Genomic DNA, 7,691 nt, shown 5'->3' with positions numbered 1-7,691 from the left:
TTTTTTGGTTGCTGGTCTATCTTTCTATTTAAGAGCAATTAAAAGGCTTAATATAATACGGATAAAATATAAGAATAACTGTCTGGGACAACAATAAATATCACTTTATTAAGTTTGTACTATTTGAGTTGGAGTTTAAGGAGAGAAAAAATAGTTTTCTAAGCAATCACTGGCAATGACGGGGGGGAAATTTTTTTGTTTCTATAACCATTATAATGTAAACAGCCATTGCCAGCGATATGGTGTAAAAGAGGATGTAATAGATTGTGCAGTATCTTAAAAAAAATATGATTTGTGTTGTTATCCTGTGATATGGAAAATAAAATATATATTAAAAAAAAAAAAAAGGAAAGGAAGTCAGATAATACACTGTCCACTTAATTCTCCCCCCCAATTAAAATTAACAGGACATTAAGGTGCTTAATGTTGGCTGGATTGTGGTCAAAATAAACGAGCCTTTTAAAATACATTTGAGGTGTAAACTAGCTTTGTTTTAATGAGTTTCTTATGCAAATATAAAACCCGCAAATGATGAAACACATGCATAGCCCATTAGCAAAAATCAAAACCATAAAGACATCACACTTTCAAAACAGTCATGAGAAATATACTTCTGGTTGTGTACACTATTTAAAATCCTCGCTCAAGCTTCTACCATGCCAGCATATGTAATTTCCCAAACAATTAATATCATTTAGCAATGCACTGTGCCCCCCACTCTCCCTTCTCACAAAGTACTCATAAAAGAAATGGAGTAATGAACTGAAACACAGGAGAACTCACACTTAGGAAAATGGTCTCAGTGCCAAGCCTCTTACTATCCCCTCTATTCCATGAAGGAAAGTTTGAAGCCTTCCTTGAGCCTATGGAACCTGCCTCCCACTTAAGTGGCTCTTCCTTCAGTGGAGAAAGCCTCCTTTGGCTGGAAATGAGGGCACTTGCAATGGCATCTCATCCATGCTTTTATTGCAGCAATCCCATGTAATCCCAAGGGCCGGGGGACCATTATGGACAAAATGCTACCTGGCACAGGGGACTGCAGTGATGGGAAAATGGATAAAAATCACCTCCTCCCCCTTTTTTGCAAGCAGTCCCAGTTTGGTGTAGTGGTTAAGTGTGTGGATTCTAATCTGGAAGAACCGGGTTTGATTCCCTACTCCTCCACTTGCAGCTGTTGGATGACCTTGGCCAAGCCATAGTTCTGTCAGAGCTGTTCTCTCAAGGACAATTCTGGAAAGAGCTCTCTCAGCCCCACCTACCTCACAGGTTATCTGTTGTGGGGAGGGGAAAGGAAAGGAATCTGTAAGCCGTTTTGAGATTCCGAGTGAAGGGCAGGGTATAAATCCAATTTCTTCTTCTTCTTCTTCTTGAGCTTTGTAGGATCCAACCCTATGCATTTTCCTAGTCAACTTGATTTCAATAAAATATTTGGTGATATGTGCATAATTAACTTAAGTGGGATTAAGGCCATTTGCTTTTAAACAGCAGAGAACAAGAAAAGGGATAATCCTATAGCTGTAGTCCTGTGCATGCCGCAGGGCCCTTTTTGTAGCAGGAACTTCTTTGCACATCAGGCGACACACCCCTAATGTAGCCAATCCTCCAGGAGCTTACAGAGCTCTTCTTACAGGGGTTAGTGTAAGCTCCTGGAGGATTGGCTATATTAGGGGTGTGTTGCCTAATATGTAAAGGAGTTTTTGCTACAAAAAGAGCCTGCTTCAGTCTTGTAACTTTGAATCAACTTATGCACAGGACTGCAGCAAATGTGTTGTTTGAGCATTAGTATGTTTTTGAAAATAACTCTGACAATAGAAGTCCAAGTATTTTAACAGAAGTTGAAGAAAACTGGAATGTATTATCCAGGATGGTTTGGATCATACTGTGGATCTGAATACTAGAAACAGAACACAGTTCACTAACAAATGTGTATCATTTTTGTTTCACAATGAAATCTCTTCAATTAATTTCAATTAACTTGGGGCAGTAGATACTTGAGGGCTTTACTTGAATTCATAGTGCACCACTACAGAGAACCACACAAACAGCTAAAGGTGACCCACAAAGCCCAATGTGGAATTTGGTGCCAGAAGATGTAGTGATGACTACAGGAATAAACAGGTTTAAAAGGGGTTAGACAGATAGATGATAAGTCTATCAATGGCAACTAGCCATTGTGACTGAGGGGAACCGCCACATTCAGAGGCACTAAACCTCTAGATCCCAGAGCCAGGAAGTAACATCAGAGGAAGGCCTCAACCTCCATGCTCTGTTGTGGACCCTCCAGAGGAACTGGTTGGCCACCTTGTGAGATAGGACGCTGGGCTAGATGAACTATTGGTCTGATCCAGCAGGGCTCTTCTTATGTTCTTAATACACAAGCTTGTCTTTCAGTGTAATATCTAGTACAGAATGCATGGGCTCATGCATCTATTAATAAATTTCTAGGTTCAGTCTTCTTCATTCCCCTGATACAGTGGGCTTTTTTAAAACTACCTTTAAATACAGATCTGTGGGATCCTGCTTTTGCATGAAAACTGAGTTCTTTCCTTTGGATCAACTTACTATGAACCTACATGCAAGATTCTTTGTAGAGGTAGTACATAATGTACCAGGTGGAACTTTTGGGGGATGGGGGAAGGCTCTCTGAGAAATAAAGAAAAGAACAGCTTGCCTCCAGAGGGCACTATGAACTTGCTGTACCAGTGGTCACCATTACATTACATAATGAATGCACTGTTACATGGCAATTATATTACTAGTAGACTGTACTTATGGATTTATATTGTTTGGCTCTAATCTTGAGCACAAATGTATGCCTACTGAGTATGCTGCATACAATATGCTAAGTTACATTTTTGCAATTCTCATTTCATAAAAACAGACAATTTGGATGTTATGAAGTAAAATCAATAGCACTTTAAACCAAACTTAACTACTGGGAGAGGAGACAGCAGGAATGTCTTGTGTGAACACTCTGTGTGCAGAATGGGATTTGAACCCTCAGCTGCAGAACTCCAAGGAGCGTGGCAGTTACAGGGCACTTACTAGGCTTGTCACAATCTTTTCTGCACTGGGTTGGGATGGGGTGGAGACCTCGTGCAATGTGGGCAAGTTGACATTTTAAAAAAAAAATTGTGCGATTTCTATCCTGCCCTTCCTGCCAAAGCAGGCTCAGGATGGTTCACAACATGAAATCATACAATAAGATACACCATGTAACATATTATTTCTAAAAATCTAAAATTAATTTAAAAAATGAATAAATTAATAAGTCACATGAAGATGGCGAAGTAATAATCCTTGGGTCTGCTCAGATGTTTAATAGATAAGTCTGCTTGACTTATCTATCTTATTCTTCTCATTCTGGTGCCAGGTATGTGGTCTTTAAGCACAAATGGAACACGGAGCAGAATTTGGATTACTGAGACTGTTCCAGAATGGGGCTGAGATGCTTCTAACAATGCCATCCACTGTCAAAGTTGTCTTTGAACCCAATGCTTACTTTCATGGTTGAGCCTTCCAAAACATCCTAACTCCGACAAAGCCTCAGAAGTTCAATTAAAACATAAATTAAATATTGTTGAATTCACTCTGGGCTTAGAGTTTGTGGTTCACTGAAATTCCTAGGCACACCACATATCCAGTCACTTTCACATCTTATAAAGTTAACTCTCAGGCCTGGTCTCACACATTCAGTAAACTGAAAGGTCAAAGTAGTAAAATGGACTATACCACTCCATACTGCAGGAGAGGGAATTCATATCTGAACGCTTCCCTCCCTCCCAATGTAAAATGGGCTATCAATACCATGCATATGAATGTGTGGGGGAGATGTAAGTTGGCTCAGAGAGAGGCAGTACATGCTTCATGCAAATATGGCACTGCTTACCTGATTGTATTATCTGATGAACCACTCACTACTAGTCTGCCTCTATACTGTAGACACACAGTGCCTCATTTGTGGCCATTTAAGGTGCTGTGGTGGCTTAAGTGGTTAAGACGCTGAACTGCAGGCTGTGGAAGGTTGGTAGTTCAGCAGTTTGAGACCCGAGTGTGCCACATAACGGAGTGAGCTCCCGTCTCTAGGTCTAGCTCCTGCCAACCTAACAGAAATTGCAAGTAGATAAATAGGTACCACTTCAGTGGGAAGGTGGCAGCGTTCCATGCGCCTTGGTGTTTAGTCATGCCGGCCACAATACCACAGAAATGTCTTCGGACAGCGCTTTGAAATGGAGATGAGCACTGCAACCCTAGAGTCGGATTCGACTGGCTTTCGAGCAAGGGGACCTTTACCTTTTAAAGGTTCCATACCTGAAATAGAGACACACACATAAAAAGGGACTGACTATTACCAGTTCAAGACTCATATGAAAAAGACATACATTGTTGATTTTGCCAGAAATCTCCAAGATTTGCACCATTATAGTTCTGTCACTTGACACTGACACAGTATACTTGTCATGAAAATCTACCACATTGACAGCTGCTCTATGTCCAACCAACACTCTGCAAAGTTTGTTAGGGAGTCTATGTCCTTCTTGGCAATGGAACGATCTTTGGTGCAAGTACTGCTTCACAGTGGTGAATCAAGGTGTTCAGCATCTCACCTGTATTCACATCCCACACTCTGACAGTGTAATCTGATGACTCAGTGATGATAACCTGATCATCTTACTGGAGGCAAAGGACTGATCCTGTGTGCCCAGTCAGTATCCACCTGCATTCTAGTGTATTCTTGTCCCAGATCTTGATGGCATTGTCTCGGAGGCCATTCAGTATCTTCTGATCATCATATTGTAAACAAGAAACCCCTTTGCTCATTTTACTCCGGCAGTGGATTCGCTGTAAACTGTGCCTTCCGCAACACCAGTTTGATTCTATTATCTCAATATCATGCATAATTTGGGGATAAAGTGCTCTGTGGAAGGAGTTTGGTGGGGCTATTCCATCAAGTTGCTTGTGTTTAAATAGATATTGCCCCCATCCTCTCCACTCTGCCAAACCCCTCCATAATGAATATGTCCAGACCATTCTATCAATCAGCTTCTTCCACAACATCACCACAAAAACGTCTGACATCACCTGCTACCACTCCTTACATACGAGCTCCACAGCACAAAATGACTTGGCATCCAAGCATGGTAAGATATTCTCAGCAATGTGATCCAGGCCTTTAAAGGTTCCATACCTGAAATAGAGACATGCACATAAAAAGGAAGGGACTGACTATTACTAGTTCAAGACTCATATGAAAAGACATACATTGGCTGCGGTCACACGTAACAGAAGCCACACAAGTGAGATGGAAAACAGCCGGAGTTTCCGGGCGCGATCTCACCAGCACATCTGGGAAGCGTAGCACTCCCGTGGCTCAACCGAGGCTTCCAGCCGAAACTGCGTGGCAAAAAACTAGTACCTTGGAGGTACTAGTTTCCGGAAACTGCGGGGCAAGGGCGGGCGTCTGATCGCGTTTCCGGTGGCATCCGGCGCCCGCCCATGTCCCCTTGCAAATAAGGTGGGGTTTTTTTGTCCAAGTCTCTGTGGATGCGCATGCGCACCCAACGGAGCATGCACATTTGTCATGTACACAAAAATAAAAAACAGTTTGCCGTGGCGCGCGCTTCTTCGTTGTGCGCCGGCTTGTCCTGTGATCGGCACCTCTCCCTTGCCATGGAACCTCCACGGTACCTCCACAGGAGGTCTGATCATGTAACTGCGCAGTAGTTTGCCCCAGGGCAAACAGCCACGCTTCTCCTCTGCAGTTTCCTGCCCGTGTGACCGGGGCCATTGTTGATTTTACCAGAAATCTCCATGATTTGCACCATTATAGTTCTGTCACTTGACACTGACACAGTATATTTGTCATGAAAATCTATGCTTTATGTCCAACCAACACTCTGCAAAGTCTGTTAGGGAGGCCATGTCCTACTTGGCAATGGAACGATCTTTGGTGCAAGTCACCATCATGCTGTTATTAAAGCGCAGGCGCAGTACTGCTTCACAGTGGTGAATCAAGGTGTTCAGCATCTCACCTGTATTCACATCCCACACTCTGACAGTGTAATCTGATGACTCAGTGATGATAACCTGATCATCGTACTGGAGGCAAAGGACTGATGCTATGTGCCCAGTCAGTATCCACCTGCATTCTAGTGTATTCTTGTCCCAGATCTTGATGGCATTGTCTCGGAGGCCATTCAGTATCTTCTGATCATCATATTGTAAACAAGAAACCCCTTTGCTCGTTTCATTCCGGCAGTGGATTCGCTGTAAACTGTGCCTACCGCAACACCAGTTTGATTCTATTATCTCAATATCATGCATAATTTTGGGATAAAGTGCTGTGCAGAAGGAGTTTGGTGGGGCTATTCCATCAAGTTGCTTGTGTTTAAATAAATATTGCCCCCATCCTCTTCACTCTGCCAAGCCCCTCCAAAGTGACTGTGTCCAGACCATTCTATCAATCAGCTTCTACCACTCCTTACATACGAGCTCAACAGCACAAAATGACTTGGCATCCAAGTATGGCAAGATATTCTCAGCAATGTGATCCAGGCCTTGGGCTGTCAGTTCTGTGATGAATTCCCTCTGTAGCATAGGTTTGAGGTATGAGTTGATGTGCCCATGTTGATAGTGATACATATGTGAGATGAGATGTTCCATAAATTCCACTTGGTTGGACTCTGATCACTGTTCAAAATACTTGATACATAGCTCCTTCTCCTTTTCATAGCTTGCAGATAGCTTCCTTTGCTTGGGCACACAATCATGCTTGAAGTGCCATTGGCAAGTTTTGTTTTGGCCATGAAATTTTCAGTTCCTAGTGGTGCTCCCTAAGCATGCTGCTTCTTGGTTTAAGCACAGTCTGGCACAGCTGTTGTGGGTCTGCCTGACCACATTCTTCTCTGGAATGATTTTCCTAGTCATGCTTGAAGTGCCATTGGCAAGTTTTGTTTTGGCCATGAAATTTTCAGTTCCTAGTGGTGCTCCCTAAGCATGCTGCTTCTTGGTTTAAGCACAGTCTGGCACAGCTGTTGTGGGTCTGCCTGACCACATTCTTCTCTGGAATGATTTTCCTAGTGAGTTCATCATTGTTACTATCTTCTCTCTCAGAGGAATTCATGAACTTGTGGGACTTCTCCTGCACCACTGCTTTGGAGGAGTCCATAGCCTTTGCCCCCCCAATCCAGAATAAAGAGACAGACAACAGTGTTGGGTACTAATGGGCCACTTTTATTAACTGAAACAAGCATAATGGCATAAAGTGTCCAAAAGGGGCAAACAGATGCAGCATGGCAAGGCCAGGGGTAGAAACCCCTCCCTTGCCAATTTATCTTAGGGCGAGCCACCTAGCCCCAGAAGCAAGCCAAGGGTATGGCTTGCTTCCGGTCAGCAGGCCAGTGTAATTGCAGGAAAAACCCAACCCCCGAACTGCAAGACTCAAAGGGAGGAAAATCCCTGCAATCCTTAGGCAGTCTGTTTTCCCCGCCCCGAGCCGCATGGCTCAAAGGCTGTACTTACGAGACCCCTATGCCCCCAAGGGGGGTTATAAGCTGGTGCTCACCGTGCCACAACCTGTAACTGAATAACACCCTGCCAACCAATGTGACCAACCTATTTAAACCCGGCCTCACCCAACAAAACACCAGCACCCGTTACAGTGCAAGGTAGGCAAAAACACCCCCCCCCTC

At 43.4% G+C, this 7,691-nt stretch overlaps 1 pseudogene; it reads right to left on the bottom strand.

Moving 5' to 3' along the window:
* Positions 1–4,382: 4,382 nt before the first annotated feature.
* On the bottom strand, positions 4,383–7,168 carry LOC107116382 (annotated as a pseudogene).
* Between the last annotated feature and the right edge of the window lie 523 nt (positions 7,169–7,691).

Source organism: Gekko japonicus, unplaced genomic scaffold (assembly GCF_001447785.1).
Source record: "Gekko japonicus isolate JY-2015 unplaced genomic scaffold, Gekko_japonicus_V1.1 scaffold4116, whole genome shotgun sequence".
NCBI classification, from domain to species: Eukaryota; Metazoa; Chordata; class Lepidosauria; order Squamata; family Gekkonidae; genus Gekko; species Gekko japonicus.
This window is presented reverse-complemented; position numbering and strand designations above follow the sequence as displayed.